The following is a 17768-nucleotide window of genomic DNA, read 5'->3' on the forward strand; positions in this document are numbered from 1 at the left end:
TGGCCCACTTATTCTCGAAAAAACGAAAAGCTTAAATCCCAAACCACGTTTAAGGATGGACGAGGAAGTCAAGGCTGCCGCCAGAAGACATTTTGGCGAGCAGCGCGCTGGAGATAAAAGGGTCAGACTCACAAAAAGGGCCTTTAGAGGAACTGGGAAGACCTTTTGGAGTTGTCCGAAGAAATGGCGAAGAATTTCGTACATGCAGGACACCTGAAGGTGGAATGCGTGTTCTGGCACCTACATAAGGAGATGAAGATCGTCCGATGCTACCGCTGTCTCGGCTTTGGCCAGAGGGCCACGCGCTGAAAGGGTCCTGACCAGACCAAAGGATACTGAAAGTTTAGCACGAAAAGTCGCATGCCTGCGAAGTGCTTCGGTCTATGAGATGCGTGTCATTCAGAAACGCAGCCTCATTGAGGATGCCTCACAGGTGACAGAAGTAAGTAGCCGGGCACAGCCATGATGCCAAAGGGCGACGAGCCTGTCATGTTACATTGTTGCGATACTTGCCTACGTTTTGTTTTAAAGTAAGACGAATCTTACGCTAAGTCTCCCTATGTTTTAAATGTAGATTTCATGGTGAAACCAGATTTCATAATCGCTAACTGCCGGCTACTCGCGTAATGTAGACTCTTCTACTTATGTTAGTTAATCACATTTTCTAATCCGTTGTTATAGTTTTATTAGGAGCCTATTACTAACTCTGATTTAGAAACAAATTCATTAGAATTGTTATAGAAAATCACGTATTAAAATGTAATCATTGTTCACGTTGGATCAGATTAAGGTTTTCAGGTAAGAAATTAATGGCAAGAAGAGAAAATGTACAAATAAGCTCATTCTGTAAAATTCTCAGGTATCGAGATATTAGACATGGATCATATCAAGTGAATATTTAAGTAACATTAGCTTTAAATTAAAAAACTTTGTTCACCCCTCACACCAACCTTAAGCTGCATTACACAGAAAAAACTAGAGGTTCTTTGAAGTTGCGGTTCAAATGAAAGTTGTTATCCTTAGTTTAGAATACAGAATCCAAAGGAAATCTTTGTGGGGGTTCTTTTTCAGTTCTTACAAATATAACCCACTAGATATTCCATCTATGCTCATCTTTTTAGTTTTTTGATACTTTTTCCCTTTAAAATATGTTTTCACTAATGCATTCCTAATAAATTTCAAATCATCACTTACAATTCTCTTCGTTATTGAAATAATAAAGAGAATAAACTGCAATAATTAAACTGTATTTGCATATATGGAAAGTGTTTTATGCACAGAAGGAAGTTGTTTAACGATTGATTGCACCCCTTGGTAAGGTTAAAAGGAATAAAAAAGATAGGTGAGTTCTTGGTTCAAATTGAATGATAGATATACCTAACATCCTTAAAAAAAATAGTCCTACACTTTTGGTACATGCTTAGTTGAAAAAGTCGGATTTTCAGCATAACGTTTAAAACTGTCAAATTTCATGTGCAATATTTTCTTTTTTAGAATGACTTAAGGCCATAATTTTAGTTTCTTAATTAAACTCTTCTCAATGCAGTACTATTTATTTAGAATTATAAAATACAATGTGCATCATTAACTTCGAAAATCTTTAGAATGAATAAAGAAAGAAGGTCAAAAACACTCCATAAGAACGATTTTAATCCAAAACTTTAGGTTTTTTCAAAAACCTTTCAATATTTAGGGTTCCTTTTTACCAAAGGAGGTTCCTTTTTGTCGCAGCTACTTTAGAACCGAAAATCGGTTCCAGTAGAAACCATAGTTTCTCCTATGTATCTGATACTTGAACGTCCCCTTTCAGGCCTCTCAGATTTCTGGTCTGATGCAACACCCACCAAGTTACAAATAGACGATAATATTTTCTTCACATCACCTAGAAGTTGAATTCCTATGTCATTTCTTATACTTGTAATAATAATTTTAATTATCTAACCTAAGAGTGATTTTACTAATTAATGTAATAATTTTGGTCCAGCGAAATGCAGTAAATAATATTATAGTAATTTTTTGTCTGCATGGTCTAAAGTTAATATTTTTTTTTAATATTAATTACTGATTTTACAATTTGTTAAAAAATGTGTCTAGCTCCGCTGGGATCCAACGCCAGGTCTACCAAATTTCCGGTATGATGCTCTACCCACTGAGTAATTGACAGACGAGAATATTTCCTTTACCTCCCTTACAAGTTAAATTCCGGCGTCATAAAGAACAAAATAGAAAACAAGGGACTTCTAAAAATGCAAGTAGCCTATTATTGCTTTGGCTGGTAGATTAGATCAAGTTTGTCACAAATTATTGTTTTCTGTAAAAAGATTCTTTTTCAGACATTTTAAAATTCGCTTAATCTTCAATTTGATAGAAAATTTTATTTCTGTTAAAATACAACCTTACAGTACAAGAGGTCATCTCTTTGCACTTTTATTATGATTCATTCAAGTCTATTAATTTATTTAAAGCTGTTTACCGTGCCAGTCACTTAATTTATATTAAAGTGTTTCATACGAATATCTTTATATAAGTATAAGTGATGAAACAATCTTTTATTCCCATAGAAAAATAAATTATTTTTCTATGGAAGTTATTACTTACCAATATAATATTAATTGAAAATTACTGATAAAGCTACATATTGAATCACCTCTATCAAGATGCATTAGAATAATCATGACAAAAAACCGCTTATTCAGTGGGATTATGGATTATTATTCACATGATTATGGAAAGCGTTCCCTTTTTAATTTTTTTTTAAATTGTTAGTAACAATACAAATATTTAACATCCTTATATTTCTTTAGCTATTTATTATAACTTAGAATTAATTTGAATTTTTCTTGATGAAAAAGAAATCTATTTGTTTATTAGAATAATTTAATAATAGCAATTGTTAACTAATGGCTATTACAAATCCAAAAACTATTTCTACGAGATGAGTACCGTATAAAAATAATTCTTTATAACAATTGGCTTAAATCCTTAACTAAATATTTATGTAGCTCAAGTGTATCTGCAACAATTGTGAAAGATAGCTACTTCTTTTAGGGTTTTCTTGTGAGAAAAATGACATTCGTAAAATATCGAATTTTGACGTTCTTTTTCTTTAAGTAATAAATTTCATAGAACGAAATCAGAAAATGGGACCCGAAGTCGTCCTACAGAAACTAATCCTGAGTATTTCTGAAAAAAACATCAAAATCGTTCAACAAATGTAGGCTGTACTAGATTATCAACAGTATATTCCCAATACCTTTGCGGAAAACGTGGTATATACTTTTTCAGAGAAATTCGAGAATTTATTCAGCTTATAATTTTGATCTTTTTACTCTGAATCGTTTGCATTATGAAAAATGTTGTTAGAAAACGGAATAAGAATTTAATCGATTCTAGTGACATCGCTCCCTCTAATGATCGCAGTTTACTCTTATGCCTCGTGGTGGGCTAGCCGACGAAACCGGTAGACCATCTTTTCCAGAAGGTCTAGTACATCTGGTTCAGCAACTTCCATAGTTCTGAAAGTGTAAGTTTAGCCTCTACAAGTTAAAGCTCAAAACGGACTCTGAATGAAAATATAGTTCCGGGCTGTTACCGGAGCCCACCATCCTGTCAGATCGAAGATACGCGCAATCTCAGAGAAAAGAGCCTTCTTAGTCATAACTTTCATATCTGCTGGTTGTTTAATCTGAAAACGGAAGAACACAACATTTCCTATGCTCTAAAGTGGGATCATGATCAAAAGCCAAAGAAGTGTTGGTTTGTCTGATTTCAGGTCGAATTCCTTCCAAAACCTCCCCTTGGTCGAACAGCTATTTTTTTAGAGTGAAACCTCCTGCTCTTAGCAATGAGTCGACCTGTCGACTTTTTTCTCGAGTTTTTTCCGATTAATCGCCAGGTAGGGCGATGGATGAAAACCGAAAGTGATAGTCTTCAACCAATATGTACGAATCTCCTCGCCTGGGGACGATCTTCAGAGCACTTTCTAGAAAGTGTGATCCTCCGGATGGTTCCAGATACGATGAAACGTCTTCTCGATGTCCGCCGTGAAAACGACTGGGTTTCGCGGGCTTTGTAAATGCACGTAAGCCAATTATGTTTGAAGTTTTGGGGATCGCATAAAGAAGATCATTCAGAGACAGTCCATTGACTGTACATTGCGAAACATTTAACAACACTCGTAGTATTGTGCTCGAGCATTGATAAGAATAGGCGGGACAAACAGCCAGCAAATGATAAAGGTCCTCTGATACTGACAGGTTGCATATAGGGCAGAGTCTAGCAGAGTCATAAGTAAATTTATATTCTCCAAGACGTATACAACCCCTTATAGAGCCCAGACGTGTAAGTTGAACAATAAAAGAAGTTATGTAAAAAGGTAATCTAAGATGCAGATATGACTGAAAGTCCGGATAGAGTCTAAGATATAGGAAGACTTGGAGACTACTTGAATGGAGAGATCTTTCGTAGTCGGAAAGCCAAAGATAATCAGAAAAGTTATTTAGAAAAACATCCATATTTTCAATAAGCGACGTAGAATTTAAGTCAAGCGACATTTTCTTCGAGTTACGTAGAGTGAACATATTTTTGAGCTGGAGAATGCAGTTATACTTCGGGTTGTAATCAGGTTTTAAGGACATTGCATTCAATTTGGGAAAACATCTTTTAGGATACCTATCATCAGGTATACCCAACAACCTCGACAACCATCTCAGCGCTAACTTAAATATATCATAAGCTAACTGTAATCTACCTGCCGCAAAGCGGACGCACAATTCGGTGTATATGTTAATAAGCCTTAAATTTCTCGACTGAATCGAAGTAATTTAATCCCCAGACTTCTATTGCATTAAAAAGAATACTAACTGTGAGGCTACGAAAAAGGGTAATCCCAGTTTTCCAGGAATTAGATTTAGATGCAAATAAAATTCTTGAAACAGCACCCATAGCAATATTTGCAGGAGACAATCTTTTTATGCACTTTTTATTTTAAAAAATCCGAGTCTGATGTGTTGAAACCGAGATAGACAAATTCGCTCACTACCTCCAGCTGAGCCTGTGCGTAGAAGAATTTGCATTCACATGACCGACCTTTGTGGTATACCATAACTTTTTATTTTGCTCTGTTGACCGTTAAAAAATTGCTCATACAGTATTGGGTAATAAGGTTTATTTTTTCTTGTCAGTCAGTCTGAGAGTGAGGTAATATGAATATGTCATCAGCATAAGCAAGTAGGATAACGTCACATAAGTGATCTGTTGAAATTCCATGCACACCGTGATTTCGTAAGTACTCTTCTAGATCATATATGAAAAGTGCAAAAAGGATCTCACCTTGAAGCACCCCAGTAGTTACCTTTACGGACGAAGTTAGAGCCTCGCGAGTGCAAATTGAAATGTTACCGATATAGGTATTTTTTATAATTCGTATAAGTTTAGTGGACATGCCTATCCTTAGAGTTTTGCTTCATAGAAAACAGTGGTGTACTGAGTCAAACGCATTTTTGAGATCTATATAAAAAGCAAAGATTCTTCGCTATGTGGTAGATAAATGGATTTAAATTAAAGAAGTTAGGGTATAAATGTAACCAATACAATTTCTTTCAGGCCTCAAGCCGGACTGATTTTCTGGGAGAATGTTTACCTCTTTGACCCACGCAGTCAATCTCGTCTCAAGATCTTACTAATAGTATTTTTAAGGGCAATTCCCCGATAATTATGAGGGTATTTTGACCGATCTAGCTGGAACTCTTTCCTCAACCCATCTCCCGTTGAAGAGGCGCCCTAAGTACTCTACCCAATTTTCTGAAAAGTTTTTGAATAATTAATTGGAAATCCCATCCTCGCCCGGCGCTTTATTGCATTTACATTTCAATAAAGAGGCTTTAATTTCATCAATCGAGACATCACAGTCCAATAAAGGGTCTTTGTTTAAAATCTACTGTATTCAAATGGGAGCCTTAATCGGATAAAAAGAAAAAAGAAGGCCTTGCCATGCATGCATGCTTACATTGTAAGTCGAAGGAGACCGCAATCTAAATCTATTGACCGCTGCCCAAAAATCATTAGAATTATTACAAGCCGCTAGTGAATTCAGCAGTGCATATGCGTATCGCCTCTTTTTGGACCTATGTAACTCCAGAAAAGATCTCTTAATTTCTAGATATTTTTCGCCCACCGTATCGGCAAAACCAGACCTTTTAAAGACATTTAAATATTGTCTAAACCTACGGCGCGTGACTCTACATTCTTTATCATGCCAAAGTTTCTTTCCTGGAGTGTGTCATTTAGGCTTTGCGAGTAAATTCAACTTGCTGAGATTGTAGGAATTGAATTATTATTATTCAGAGTATTTATTTCACTATTGGAGTACGCAGATTTCTCAGAAATAGACATTTCATTCATATAGCCACATTTGCGGTTTTCATTCCAAATTATTTTATTGTAAAATAAAAATGAGTCTCTATTTACACTTGTGTCCATCTGTATGAAATAGGTCCGTCACTCAGCGCCGCCACCTACTAAAAATCACTAAGCATTATTATAATGAGATGAAAGATTAGTGGAGATTTTTTTGCTTTTTTTGCTCTCTGATGACATATAATACGTTTTCCAAAAAACTACCCCTAAGTCTTACACACTCACCCCTCGTGACCAAAATCGTTTTAAAAGAGGGAAAACCACCTTCAAGAATGTAAACATGATTTAGGGCACCAAGTTAATTACTTGAGACTTGGAAATTTCCCTCTCATTATACTTCCCTAAACGCTACGCTTCCACGTGAACGTATGCAGCCAAACATATACACGTACGAAAAAAGCATAACAAAATAATACAACTTAGAAAACACGATTCGTTGATATTATTTTGCTTATTTTTGTTCACCAATTATACATAATACGTTTCCCAAAACCTATTCCTAAGTCATGCATATCTATCTCTCGGAAACAAAAACGTTTCAAACGTTGTAAGACAAACCTTGAACAATGTGAAAATGATTTAGAACTCCAAATTATTTACATTACACTTGAAAATTTCCCTCTCATTATAATTTCCTTAAAAACTACCCTGTCACGTAAACATTTGCAGCAGAAAATACATATGTATGGGAAAAGCATTAAAAGTAATAAAACATAGAAAACAATTGGTATTTTTTGCTCTTTTTTAGCTCTCAGATTATATATAATACGTTCCTCAAAAACTACACCTGAGTCATACATACCTAACCCTCGTGATCAAAAACGTTTTAAAAGCTGGAAAACCACCTTAAACAATATGAGAATGATTTAGAACTCCATATTATTTACAATAAGTTTGGAAATTTCCCTCTCATCATAATTTCCCTGAAAACTACCCTTCCACGTGAACGTATGTTCAGAACATATACACGTGTGAAAAAAGCATAACAAATAATACAAATTAGAAAACACGGCTCGCTGATATTTTTTTGTTCTTATTTTGATCTCCGATTATATATAATAAGTTCCTCAAAATCTCCCCCTAAGTGATACATACCTAACGCTCGTGACCAAAAACGTTTTAAAAGTTGGGAAACCACCTCGAACAATGTAAAACTGATTTATAACTCCAAATTAATTACATGGTACTTAAAAACTTTCCTCTTATTATAGTTTTCTCCAAAAACTACCCTTCCACGTGAACGTATATGTGTATGAAAAAATCATGAAAAATAATAGAACTTATAAAACAGTGTTACTTGAAATTTTTTGCTAATTTTTGCTCTCCGGTTATATATATAACACTTTCTTAAAAAACTACTCCTAAGTCATACATTGGTTCTAAATAATTTTCACATTGTTCAAGGTAGTCTTCCAACTTTAAAACGTTTTTGTTCACGAGGGGTAGATATGTATGACTTAGGGATAGTTTTTGGGGAACGTTTTATATATAATCGGCGAGAATAAAATGAGCAAAAAATATCAACGAACCGTGTTTTCTAAGTTGTATTATTTGTTATGCTTTTTTCATACGTGTATATGTTCTGCTGCATACTTTCAGGTGGAAGGGAAGTTTTCAGGGAAATCATGGTGAGAGGGAAGTTTCCAAGCGTAATGTAAATAATTTGGAATTATAAATCATTTTCACATTGTTCAAGATGATCTTCCAACTTTTAAAACGTTTTTCTTCATGAGGGGTAGTTATGCATGACTTAGGAGTTTTTGAGGAAGGTATTATATATAATTGAAGAGCAAAAAAGGGCAAAATAATATCAGCTAACACTGTTTTCTAAGCTTTATTATTTTTAATGCTTTTATCATACATATATTGTTTCTGCTGCATACGTTTACGTGAAAGGGTAGTTTTTAAGGAAATTATAATAAGAGAGTCATTTCAAAGTGTTATGTAAATAATTTGGAGTTCTAAATCATTTTCACATTCTTCAAGGGGTTTTCCCAACTTTTAAAACGTTTTTGGTCAAGAGGGGTATGTATTTATGAAATATGGGTAGTTTTTTGGAAAAGTAATATATGTCATCAGAGAACAAAAAAAAGCAAACAAATCTCCACTAATCGTTCATCTCATTATAATAATTTTTAGTGAGTTTACGTGGGTGGCGGCGCTGAGTGGACATCCTGCTAGCGCCGCCACCCTTTTATCCCAAGTTTAAAGAGCAAACAAAATTTTTTAAGCTAAAAATTAGCAAAAAAATATGGCATATTCCATTTTGTAATTTGACTTGGTGGCGGCGCTGAGTGGACGGACTTGTATGAAATACGAAAAATCAACGCGAAACGGAAGATGGTCGCAACAAGCAACAAGATCGTTCATTCATACCCTGAAATCCAAGAAAAATATAATTTTCTGAAAATTCGTTAGAGATTTTCCCATTTAATATCATTACCTCATCACTCTCAAGAATTTTAACAAGAACCTTCCCCCTTGCTTTGACATCAGATTCCAATGATCTTCGCTTATGCATAATTTTCGGGCAGGAATAACCCTTCCAGACCTTTTAGGTTGCCGATACGAGCATTAAAATCGCTTCCTAAAACATTAATAAATCTGGATAACCCGATATAACCACGGAAAGGTCCTGCTCAAAAGTCTGCTTGAACAGCTTAGCATCCATAGATGATTTAAAACAAACATTACCCACGATAAATTGAAATGCCCTTCGCCAACATTTAACAAAAATTCATGTAGGAGAAATTAATAAAATTTCAAAGTTAAATATATGTTTGTTTATAAAAATGGCTAAATTCCCACTAGGGCGGCGACTCTAGCAGGACGTTGTGTATTAGACTTTTCCTTCCTTTTCTTCATTTCGCTTTTCATTTAGGAGGGATTTAACCTCCGGGAAAGAGAGCTGACAGTCCTCAAGCATAATACTGCTACCCTAAACAAAGCCGTTGATACCCGCATTTTTTAGCTTTGTGGTAATGTAGTATAGGGCTTTCCGCTCTGGCCTTTCCTCTGGTGATCTGTCAAGTGTGACATAAAAGTTTAACTATTTGAAAGCTGCGCGTTTCTTGAGAACCCCCTGCTTTCATCTGCTAGAACTGAAACGCAATAGGACGGACGATAAATAGGGTCGATGCTCGACTCATTCAGTGAGAGACCAGTGCTAGCGAGAATATTGAGAACGAATGAGAAGAGTTCCCTGTTAGATTCCTCATCGTCCGATAGGTTGTGAATCAAAACATTGCATGAGCGGGCTTGCCACTGAAGAAAGTCAACCTGTCGCTTGAGTGAACCACACTTTTCCTCTAATTCCTGATGACTTTCTGTTAGCTTTTTATGCTGTGCTTTGGATGTGCCAAATTCGATCTTTAGAGTATCAAAATCGGACTGTCTCGGCTTTAACGGAGTTTGGAAATTTCAGCACATTTGAATCGCCACTCATTTTTATAAATAGGAGCTACTTTCAAAGTTGGAGATAAGAGTGATCGATAATCACAAAACCGTTTATAGGTTTGACAGAAAATCACAAAAAAACGAACAAAAACTCATCCCAAAAGGTGTCACAGCACAAAACGAGCGCGATAATAGCCAAAGAAAAAATTTAGTACTTAAGACTCTGAGTGAAATCAAGAAATTCATACGCAGCACGAAAGGTTGCTCACACCGGCGCCATATTGCAACTCCAATTGTTAAATTCTATTGAGCGATCTTTGAGTGGAAGGCGCACAACATAGTGACCTTCACCCGTTCGTTAATAAGTGGAGACAAACAGCTTCTCATTTTTCATCAACAGTCATACTAGATTGATACAAGTTTGCAGGTATGTCCTTCTGGACCACAAACCCATGTAAGAACGATAAGAGTTCGTAGTCTACCGTGCTTTCTAAACCCAAGATCGAAAATTGACTTAAAACTGACTCGTCTGCCAAGCGTCCCGATAATGTCCACCACAACCTCTATCTGATTCTTAGTTATTTACAAAAGCAGCATGGGTTTATGAAAACGATTACATATGTGACATCGCTTATTAGAACAACCTAATTTTATGTAATGTTTACCAAACATTGTGAGCATGTGTTGATGTACCCTTTCTTCCAACTCTTTTTTGTTGTTGCATAGTGGTGCCTTAGACCTTCTAGTAGAAGCAAGATCGGAATTCTTAACAACTTCCAAGGTGGTCACCTTATCGACAAAAAAATGATACAAAGTTTCATACTTCGGCTGTGTAGTCGACGTTCACAAACCATTTTTCCATAGTTCGCGGCTTAATATATCTAATCGCTGAATGAGCCTGGAAATGAGAGGGTAATCTAACTTCTATATTGGACATATTAAAAAAGCCCATGCCCCCACTGCATCCACCAAATCATTCGACAAAGAACGCAAATCCGATGCGCTCTCTTTGGACATGCCAGGTAAATTAAATAGTTTTGCTCAGTAACCACTAACAAGGATTCTATTATTGGTGTATCTAGGCAATTATGTCTCCCATGCTCTCTCAAAATTTGACACCCTGAAAGTAAAAAAGTCTCTTAAAATAGGCTACTCCGTATAAATGCCAGAAAACTTCGGTAATTATAAACGCGGAAAAATACTCCGATTGCGAAAGGTTGCTGCATTCTGATTATTCGCACCCGTTTGACTTTTTGCATCAGATTAGAACAAGCGGACTTCTGTGGCAAATTAGTCGCGATAATAAATACAATTACGTGATCTTCGAGAAGACGCGAGAAGAGAATACACAATCTACTTATGTGCAAAGAAAAAATGTGACAGTTCTATTCAGCATTAACAATTGAGCGGCGAGGTAAAGACGTACGAAAAAAAATCGATAAATGTATATAAGTAGACTCTACGACACTTCTCGTTACGACAGTTCTCGCTAAGACACTTCTCGTTTCCCGATTTTTGCTTCTTTCGCTTGCCCTCAATCCTTCGCTCACATCACGCACACGCATACGCGACCAGCTATGTCTACTGTTGGCTCACCGCTCTTGCAGTTTCTCCAATATAGACTTTTTGGCAAGTACAAGGAATTTGATATATTCCCGGATAACCGAGATGTGCGTCTTTGTCTAGTGTAATCTTCCGTATTAGGATTTGTTTAAAGTTTTGTAATGCCTTTTGTAAGTTAACTTTATTTGTTAGGGAGACAGCGCTTGAAGCAAGGGAGTTTATAACCGCTTGTTTTTGAGATGAATGGTGGTTGGAGAAGGAATATAGGTAACTGTATTTTTAATGGCAAATGGCAACGATAAATTTGGTCGGTTGTATTTTTTCTTTCGCGAGAAGCAGACTTGTATTATGTAGAATTCATTCGGATTTAGATGTTCCTAAATTGTTTTTCAATTGTAAGAGTTTTGAAAAGATGTTGTTGTCACTGTTTCCTTTAAAAGAAGCTAAATGTGTTAGTAGCTTACCTTAAGAATTCCTGAGCTTTCACGATGATTCATTATAATAAAAAGAGATATTTCGGGTTCCAATCTTGTACGAAAATACGAATTTTTTGCCAAGGTTTTGTGAACATGGCAGTCCACTTCTTCAAAGCTAACCTGAAATTGAGGTATCAAGTTCTGCCGTTCTTATGTATATATTCTGCGATGCCTTTGATTGCCCACAGCATCCCACCATAGAGACTTTTCAAACCTGATTGGTTAATCAAGTCGTGAGAGTAAAATCAGACTAAAACATTTCACGCAATCAGCATTAGCTGAGCATCATATCAAGACAGGGTATAACGTTTTACTTGAAAAAAGCAACCGTTATCGCAAAAACATACAATATTTTTTTAAAGATTTTTCTCTAGAAGCAATGGAAATCTTAAAACACCCTAATAACATCAATAGGGAAAATGGATATAATACCAATACGATTTGGTTTTCCTATCTTCCAGAATTAAAAAAAAGACTTGATGGGCCAATCAGGTTCGAAAAGTCTACGGTGTGGCACTCTGGCCAACCACAGGCATCGTAGAGAGTATACATAAGAACAACATAACTTGATAACTCAGTTTCAGGTTAGCTCTAAAATGTAAATTGAAGGAGCTTCTGAACATGATCTTCCTACATCACGAAAATGTGTTTGGCCGCTAAAAGGTAACTCACGACAAAACGCGGCGACATAAAGAAGGGAAACCGAGTCATACGCAAAGCTCAAATAACTTCGTCTGCCCAGAAAAGGGTTGTCAGAAGATTCGGGCGTAAAAATAAGAACCGCACGCCATAGTTCGTGTAGTGGGACCTGCGGTATTCGACTTAGGGACAGAAGACAAACAATTGGTAGAAATGTTCCTAGTAAAACTGTTAGTAACATATTAAGATGAGGGACCTCATAGAGAGGAGGAAGTAATGAAACGATAAAAAGTTACCCCTTTTATAATAGTTCAATTAAACTCCTACATGCCCAGGGTGATTTGGACAGAAATCGGCTTTGCTATCATGGATATTGGGGTCCACAGCGTTATTTAAAACAATCTTAGTCTTAGCAACGTAGTATAAACTTGCTTTTAAGATAATCGGGAAGTACAGTTGACCAACAATAAAGAGAATGTACCGATAACCGTTTTTTTATTTGCCATTGCTAGATTAAAGTTCGCGATTCAGTGCAATTTGTATTCAGTTCTCCTTTCAGTGAAGTCTAGCTGGGATATTTTGGGAAGCCGAGCGGATTTAGAAGTCGAAAAGATCGAGATATTTTGTTTGGTAGTTGCTTGTTTCGAAAGACAATACACCCGTCGAAGGCAAACTCGTGACGCAGCGTTTACAGTACCCACTGCCAGGGGCGGCATCGAACGATCGCTCATACCTGAAGTCCGGCCACTTTCAAGCAGACAATGGCAGTTTCAGGAATCCGTTGGTCAGACCTAATCCACTCGATGCATATGATAAGAAGATACTTATTGACGGGCCCAATCCATTGGACCTCTTCCGTTCCCTAGATCCAATTCACAGACTAAGGCTAGACACAAGGACGTAAAACGGCAGCGTTAAATGGACAGAGAGTTTCAGGCCGACCTGGCGGAGTAATTTCAAGGTGGGTACTGTTTCTTTGCCTTTAAATTGACAGAGGTCACGTGAGGGTACGTGGACATGGTCTCCCTGCAACTACTTTTGTGTTATACTGAGTTAGAATAATTTATTTATTTCGAAGTAAACGTTTTGTACATAGCGTGGTTTATAAATAGATTTTGGTGTTGATTTGTGAAATGCAAACAAGTTAAAACGGAGCAAATCAAAAGTTTATTCGGTTTCTAATTTTTATGTTTTAACTTCAAACAGCTTGCTTTAATGAAGAAAGTCTGAATAAAATGGAGTAAGAAATGTACTGACTCTAGTGAACTGTGAAATTAGTTTTAATAATCTAACGTGAGAGTGGTTTTATTCATTGATGTCATGGTGTATCACGGGTAACTGAAACAATGAGAAAGATGTGTGAAAGTAGTGACTTAGAAAACAGGGTGTTGGAAGGCGGATTCGAAATATGATCGGGAGTGAATAGTGCATCACATTATAGTCAAGGAGTAGGTCTGCTTATAAAGAAAAGAGCGAAGCATTATCTCAGAGTTCATGATTTTATATCTTCCAAACCTCTGTGGGCTTCATATAGTGATCCTAGAAAAGGAAAAGAAACCATGTGGGGCACTTTAAATGATGCAATAAGAGTATCAGGTAATTTTGGGGATCCTAAAACAAACTATAACGGAGGGATTAGTTGGCTTGGGCTTAAAAAGGGGCCTGGTTATTACAAATATTTGGTGTAGGAATTAAATGTTCCACACGTACACATGATCTACAGGAAATATCCACAGTATATTTTTGTTTTGTTGCTGTGGAGGAAAGACTCAAAGATACAAGGGTAATGAGAGGTTCTAAATGCAATACTGTTCATTGCCTTCTGGTCTCGAAAATAAAGTTTGGTCAGGCATGAAGAAAAAAGAGAACCAAGAAAACGAAACAAACGCATAAATAGGGCAACTTGGGAGGCACTTTTAAGAAACAAATACATAGAGGGTGCATGGACTATGTTCCTAGATATCATTGTTAGATGTGCAATTAAAGTGTATGGTACGGCAATTGCAGAAATAATTTCTGGTGATGCATGGTAGAATGATGAAATTTTGGTTGCTCAAAAAGCAAAGAAAGAAGCGTAAATCAGAATAGAAGAAGAGAGGAAAATACAAAACGACTTTGAAGAAAGAAGAAACTACTTCATAAAAAATGAACGGAAGTAAAAGTGCACAATTTCTCAAGATGAACCATAGTGAAGGTTAAAATGTTATATAATGCAGACGGGATACTAGATGCTTTGAGAGACTATTTTAGGGGAATATTCGAAAATGAAGTTATAGGACAGCCCAACTGAGATGTAGAACATGATGCTTCAGACAACTCAATTAACAAAGCCTGTGCCACTAAATTGATAAATTCATATATCGAGACGCGAGAAGTTCCAGACGATCGAAGGAAAGAGATTGAGAAAATAATTAATAATTCTATATTCATACAAACTGTACTATACGCTAGCAAAACATGGACCTATCAAGAAAAAGATAAGAGTAAAATTAACGCGCTTGACATGAGATTCTAGCTCATAATATGCGGGAATAACGTGATCGACAAAGTAAGTAACACAATAATTCTGAAAGAATGTCGTACAAATGAAACATTAGTTGTAACATGGAAAATAAATCGGTTAACAGAGTTTAGGCATGTTGAGAGATTGTCAGATATACGACTAAGAAAACACATGTATCAAGGAAATGTAAATGTCAGCGTGTCCAGAAGTAGAGCGCGGAAAAAATTCTTAGGTTATGCGAATAAGACCCTAGTTAGAGGAGACATAAGAACCTATAGAAACACAAGAGCTTGCCTGAAAAAATTCATGTACGTGAAGAAAGCTAGAAAAGTGTGTCAACCCAGAAAATTATGGCGACCAATATTCAATAAAAAGAGTGTCCGTAGAGCGAATGACGCCTTATACAAAAGACCTTCAGCAATAATGGACCCCAGTATGGAACCTCACATAGCGACTTTGTGAGGCTCTTCATTTGGTGTGAATGCGACGTCATTCGTTATACTCATAAGATGATTTTATTCATCTAATATGAGAGTGATTTTATTAATTAATTATATGGTTTTTGATAAGTGAAAATGAACTTCTTGTCTAGTAGGTAGGTAGGTATACTGTTTTTTCGAAAGCTTGCAATCCAAGGCACCTACACATGATTGCCGGTAGGCAACGGAGTTATTCTGTAATCCGGCAGAAGACCTGGATAACGGCTTCATCAGGATTGCGATGCCATCGAATCACTAGGTTACATCTTTAAAATTTTATAAGGTGATGGAGTTCATAATATGTTGTTGAGCAGCCTATCTAGCTCATGAAAGCCTTTCTTTCTCGTTATTGATGGGTTAAGCAACCATGGGATTGTCAATCAGTTTGCTTATTTTTGTGTGGTATATGTCGTATGATGACTTTGTGATGCTCATCGCCTCTAGTGATTAATAGAGAGATCGAGTAGCGAAATGTGTCAGAGGGTTGTTGCAGAATGAAAGTCTTGCTTAAAGAAATAATACCTGAATCATAGATTAATCGATACCTCCTTTTAAACTTTCCTTTCTCACTTTTCCTATGTGAATTTCTTTATCCCTGGTAGTTTGACGAGGCTGAAACCGAGTAATGCGTGCTTTTTCCAAAAGGGGCTTAGTTTAATGATATAATAATAAATAGTACTAATAAATACCGTGGGAGATCATTAAGTGGAATACCACAATGGAAGAGAAATCAGTGCATTTCTATTACAAAAGTGCGAAGTGTGAACCAGAATCGATAAAAGATACGATTTTAGGACAACATTGGCTGCAAAGTACCCGCATGTAAAAAAAATCGCACCAAGAGATCTTATCGTTAAGGTGAAGGACATCAGGACTAATTTACACATTTCAGAAGACCGAGACATGGAGATTGAACAACAGGAAGATTTGGCATGGAAAAACGGCGACAATAATGATCAGTTAGAGCAAACCGCGTCAGAGGATCAAGCAGCGGCAATTGATGTTTTCTTCGACTGGTTGATGATCCAGCACCACCACATCCTGTAGAGATATATGGCCTTCTGCAACCAGAGGCACAAGAAGAGGCTTAGCAAAAAAGAAGGCAATTAAAAGGGACGTACCATATAAACAGAGATGTTATGCGCCTTTATTTCTTGGCAGAGACAAGTGAGCAAAGTGTAAGGAGAGACAATCAGTGATTCTTTTCACTTAAGTACCCAGAGCACACAAAAAAAATTGTGCGGATCTGGTAACAAGACACACGTATTCCTATGGATTTTGGGGCGCTGAATTCAAATTTAATATCAAAAATCACCCATCACGTCAGAGTTGAGCCATTATTTAAAAACTAACGAAAAATCATGCACTGAGGCAAATAAATTACAAAATAATGCCACTGATGCAAATTTTCACTTCAAAAACATGTCGACAACTGTGAAGGATCAGCCCTTGCCTGATATCAACTTATTTAACATAACTTTACCCAACAGAACCTGACCTAACCTAACCTGAAGTAACAGAAATTTATTGAACTACACGTAAAGCTCTGGAAGCATATTTTACCAGTAGCAAATGTGTGCTAAATCGAATGGATCAACTAGAGCCTAACCTAGAAACAAATCTAACCTAGCCCAACCTAACCTAACCTAACCTCACGAAACACAATTAAACTGATTGCGTTGTCCCGTTGTGTTTGCGGTACCGTTTGAATCAGCTTGGGCTTAACCTGCAAAGAGGTCAAACCTATCCTAACCTAAAAAAACCTGACAAAACCTAACTTAACTTTACGTAACACAATTAAACTTATTGTGTTGTCCCGTTGTGTTTGCGGTACCGTTTCATTCAGCTTCGGTTTAACCTACATAGAGGTTTAACACATCCTAGCCTAACAAATCATGACCTAACCTAACCTAGCCGAATGAAATTCAACCACACGTGTAACTATGTAAGCGTACAGTTTCCAATCTTAAATGTGTGCTATATTTAATAGGTTCACTCGATCTAAACGATACAAATGAATCTAACTTAACATAACATAACAAAATTTTACTTAAGGCAACGCAACTTAATGTAAGTGCTCCCGTTATAACACAATAAAATTCATTTCATTGTACTACAGGTGGTTAACAATTTAGACGCACATTACTCATTTGAAGAAACTTGGAACTGTAAGTAGAATTGACCCATTTTTATGAAATAATCAGAACTTTCTAAGTCCACCAGAAGTCCTTTTCCACAGCGATAGCCTCTGAGTTGGATTTGTGCGAAGGGATATCCTCCGATTCCACTGTACAG

This window comes from Belonocnema kinseyi, chromosome 5, assembly GCF_010883055.1.
Source record: "Belonocnema kinseyi isolate 2016_QV_RU_SX_M_011 chromosome 5, B_treatae_v1, whole genome shotgun sequence".
NCBI lineage: Eukaryota > Metazoa > Arthropoda > Insecta > Hymenoptera > Cynipidae > Belonocnema > Belonocnema kinseyi.